Below are 4,776 nucleotides of genomic sequence, written 5' to 3'. Positions count from 1 at the left end.
CATATGGTGGGGAATGGACCACGGTTGCCAAGGCTAGGCATATAGAGAGGAATTGCATTTTTGCCCGGATAGGCACCGGAATGCTTGGCCTTGGCTTGCCATAGCAGGGCATTGCTGGGTTGGGCTCCCTTGGCCTTCCGGGGGCCTTGGACGCTGTCTTGGGAAGACCATGGGCACAAGGCCATGGCATATAGTGAGGAATGGACCACGGTTGGCAAGGCTAGGCATATAGAGAGGAATGGACCACGGTTGCCAAGGTTGCGCAAGTTTTGGGCATTTTTTGCCCGGATATGCCCAAGTATGCCCCGATAGGCCCGTTACGCCCCGGTATGAACGCGTATGCCCGGATAGACTCGGTATGCCTTGGGATACATGCGTATGCCCCGATAGGCTTGGTACGCCCCGATATGCGCACGTGTGCCCCAGTAGGGCTCGGTATGCCCCGGTATGTACGCGTGTGCCCCGATAGGCCCGGTATGCCCCGATATGCACACGTGTGCCCCAATAGGGGTCGGTATGCCCCGGTAGGTACGCGTGTGCCCCGTAATGCACGTTTCGCAGATCTCCCCGCATGTCCCGCCCCTATATGTAATACTTACTTACTTACTTACTTTCTTTCTTGCTTGCTTGCTTGCTTGCAATGGTTGGGAGTGCCCGGCATGCCCCGCTGCAGAGACCAAGGGCGCAATGACTTGGCACCGCGGATGCCGGGACTCCGGCACTTCCCGTGGCACTGATGGTTGGTTCCAAAGACAAAAGGCCGTGCAAGGCCACCGCACCGCGGATGATTTTGCTCGTGCTGGCGCCGTTGTGTGGCCAAAGAACATGCGCGAATGCTCGTGTCGGAAGGGTTGGTGTCCTGGCCCCGCGGGTGTCACGAATGCTCGGTTGCGAAGACCATGGGACCAGAGCCATGGCACGTCGGATGATGGCTCCAGCTGGCGCCCCGGCACTTTCTGTGGCATTGATGCTCGGTTTCAAAGACAAACGTGCGCAGGGCCAGGGGACCGCGGATGACTGCTCGTGCTGGCCCCGTTGGGCAGCATTGATGGTCGGTTGCAAAGAAAATGCGCGATTGCTCGTGTCGGGGCCCGGCAAGCCAAGGCCAAGCGAGCCATGGCACGTCGGATGATGGCTCCAGCTGGCGCCCCGGCACTTTCTGTGGCATTGATGCTCGGTTTCAAAGACAAACGTGCGCAGGGCCAGGGGACCGCGGATGACTGCTCGTGCTGGCCCCGTTGGGCGGCATTGATGGTCGGTTGCAAAGAAAATGCGCGATTGCTCGTGTCGGGGCCTGGCAAGCCAAGGCCAAGCGAGCCATGGCAACGCGGATGATGGCTCGCTAGTGCTGGCGCCGTGCACAGTGGCCTCGCACACTCGCCCTGCACGCTTCCCTTGCACGCAGCCTTGCACACTAGCCTCGCATGCGAGCCTTGCACCCTAGCCATGCAAACTAGCCTTGCACGGTAGCCATGCACACAAGCCGTGCACATTAGCCATGCGCACAAGCCCCGCACACTAGCCTTGCGCACAACCCTTGCACACAAGCCATGCACTCGAGCAATGCACACAAGCCTTGCACTCAAGCAATGCACACAAGCCCTGGACACTAGCCTTGCACACGGGCCTGGCACACAAGCCTTGGGCACTAGCCTTGCGCACTAGCGTTCCACATGAGCCTTGCACACTAGCCTTGGACACTAGCCTTGCACACAGGCCTTGCACACTAGGCATGCTTGGGCGAGCTGATCCCGCATCAAGTCGACGGGTCTAGGCATTCTTGGGCGCAGATCCCGCATCGTCTCGTCGCGTCTGGGCGCAAACACGTCGCGTCTCGTTGCGTCTTCAGAAGTCGTCGCTAACAGCACCTTTGGTTGCCACTGGTGGTTAGGCTGGTTGGTTGCGCAAACCCTATAGGAGGGTGGCATGCTGGTGGGCGTTTTTGCCCGGATAGGCACTAGAATGTGCAGATTTTGGGCGTTTTTGCCTGGATAGGCTAAGGAATGGGCATGCTTTGGGCGTTTTTGCCCGGATAGGCACCGGAATGCTTGGCCTTGGCTTGTCCTAGCAAGGCATTGCTGGGTTGGGCTCCCTTGGCCTTTTGGGCGCCTTGGACGATGTCTTGCGAAGACCATGGGCACAAGGCCATGGCATATGGTGAGGAAAGGACCACGGTTGCCAAGGTTAGGCACCGGAATGCTTGGCCTTGGCTTGCCAAAGCAGGGCATTGCTGGGTTGGGCTCCCTTGGCCTTCCGGGCGCCTTGGACGCTGTCTTGGGAAGACCATGGGCACAAGGCCATGGCATATAGTGAGGAATGGACCACGGTTGGCAAGGCTAGGCATATAGAGAGGAATGGACCACGGTTGCCAAGGTTGCGCAAGTTTTGGGCATTTTTTGCCCGGATATGCCCAAGTATGCCCCGATAGGCCCGTTACGCCCCGGTATGAACGCGTATGCCCGGATAGACTCGGTATGCCTTGGGATACATGCGTATGCCCTGATAGGCTTGGTACGCCCCGATATGCGCACGTGTGCCCCAGTAGGGCTCGGTATGCCCCGGTATGTACGCGTGTGCCCCGATAGGCCCGGTATGCCCCGATATGCACACGTGTGCCCCAATAGGGGTCGGTATGCCCCGGTAGGTACGCGTGTGCCCCGTAATGCACGTTTCGCAGATCTCCCCGCATGTCCCGCCCCTATATGTAATACTTACTTACTTACTTACTTTCTTTCTTGCTTGCTTGCTTGCTTGCAATGGTTGGGAGTGCCCGGCATGCCCCGCTGCAGAGACCAAGGGCGCAATGACTTGGCACCGCGGATGCCGGGACTCCGGCACTTCCCGTGGCACTGATGGTTGGTTCCAAAGACAAAAGGCCGTGCAAGGCCACCGCACCGCGGATGATTTTGCTCGTGCTGGCGCCGTTGTGTGGCCAAAGAACATGCGCGAATGCTCGTGTCGGAAGGGTTGGTGTCCTGGCCCCGCGGGTGTCACGAATGCTCGGTTGCGAAGACCATGGGACCAGAGCCATGGCACGTCGGATGATGGCTCCAGCTGGCGCCCCGGCACTTTCTGTGGCATTGATGCTCGGTTTCAAAGACAAACGTGCGCAGGGCCAGGGGACCGCGGATGACTGCTCGTGCTGGCCCCGTTGGGCGGCATTGATGGTCGGTTGCAAAGAAAATGCGCGATTGCTCGTGTCGGGGCCTGGCAAGCCAAGGCCAAGCGAGCCATGGCAACGCGGATGATGGCTCCAGCTGGCGCCCCGGCACTTTCTGTGGCATTGATGCTCGGTTTCGAAGACAAACGTGCGCAGGGCCAGGGGACCGCGGAGGACTGCTCGTGCTGGCCCCGTTGGGCGGCATTGATGGTGTGTTGCAGAGAGCATGTGCGATTGCAAGTGTCGGCCGGGTTTGGGTTCCCTTGGGCTTTCGGGTGCCTTGGACGCTGTCTTGCGAAGACCATGGGCACAAGGCCCCGTCCTGGCCCCTTGTTCGATTCGCTCTCGTCTTGCGCTTGCTTCCAAGGTCCTCCATGACCTTCCCCATGGCCTTGCTAGATCCCCCCCATGACGCATGACCTCTGTCCGTTGATTGGTTTTGAGTGCACACCATGCCCGGCTTGGCACCGTGTTGTCGCGTGAGTGGCATTTGGATCGTGCATGCTGGTGGGCTACCTGCCAATGCGCACAAGCCTTGCACACTAGCCTTGCGCACGAGCCTTGCACAAAAGCCTTGGACACAAGCCTTGCGCACAAGCCATGCGCACAAGCCTTGGACGCTAGCCTTGCACACAAGCCATGCATACAAGCCTTGCTCACAAGCCTTGGGCACTGGCCCATCGCAGTAGCCTTGCACACAAGCCTTGCGCACTAGCTTTGGGCACGAGCCTTGCGCACTTGCCTTGGGCACTAGCCTTGCACACAACCCTTGGGAACTAGCCTTGCGCACCAGCCTTGCCCACAAGCCTTGCACACCAGCCTTGCACACTAGCCTTGCATACAAGCCTTGCACACTAGCCTTGCACACAGGCCATGCTCACTAGCCTTGGGCACTAGCCTTGCACACAGACCTTGGGCACTAGCCTTGCGCACTAGCCTTGCCCACGAGCCTTGCACACTAGCCTTGCACGCAGGCCTTGCACGCTAGGCATGCTTGGGCCAGCAGCTCCCGCATCAAGTCGGCGGGTGTAGGCACGGTTGGGCGCAGATCCCGCATCGCCTCGTCGCGTCTGGGCGCAAACCCGTCGCGTCTCGTTGCGTCTTCAGAAGTCGTCGCTAACAGCACCTTTGGTTGCCACTGGTGGTTAGGCGGGTTGGTTGCGCAAACCCTATAGGAGGGTGGCATGCTGCGGGGCGCTGGAATGCGCAGGCTTAGGGCGTTTTTGCCCGGATAGGCACTGGAATGTGCTGGTTTTGGGCGTTTTTGCCTGGATAGGCTAAGGAATGGGCATGCTTTGGGCGTTTTCCCCGGATAGGCACTGGAATGGGCTGGTTTTGGGCGTTTTTGCCTGGATAGGCTAACGAATGGGGCATGCTTTGGGCGTTTTTGCCCGGGTAGGCACTGGAATGCCTGGCCTTGGCTGGGCATTGCTGGGTTGGGCTCCCTTGGCCTTTCAGGCGCCTTGGATGCTGTCTTGTGAAGACCATGGGCACAAGGCCATGGCATATAGTGGGGAATGGACCATGGTTGCCAAGGTTAGGCAATATAGAGGGCGGTGGGCGAGTAGGCCATGGCGTCACTTGTTTGCCCGTGTTTGCTCCCTTTGTGCGTTGTT

This window comes from Tasmannia lanceolata, unplaced genomic scaffold, assembly GCF_043159265.1.
Source record: "Tasmannia lanceolata isolate RefF3 unplaced genomic scaffold, GAP_Taslan_0.1 ptg000053l, whole genome shotgun sequence".
NCBI lineage: Eukaryota > Viridiplantae > Streptophyta > Magnoliopsida > Canellales > Winteraceae > Tasmannia > Tasmannia lanceolata.
Note: the sequence above shows the minus strand (reverse complement) of the source record.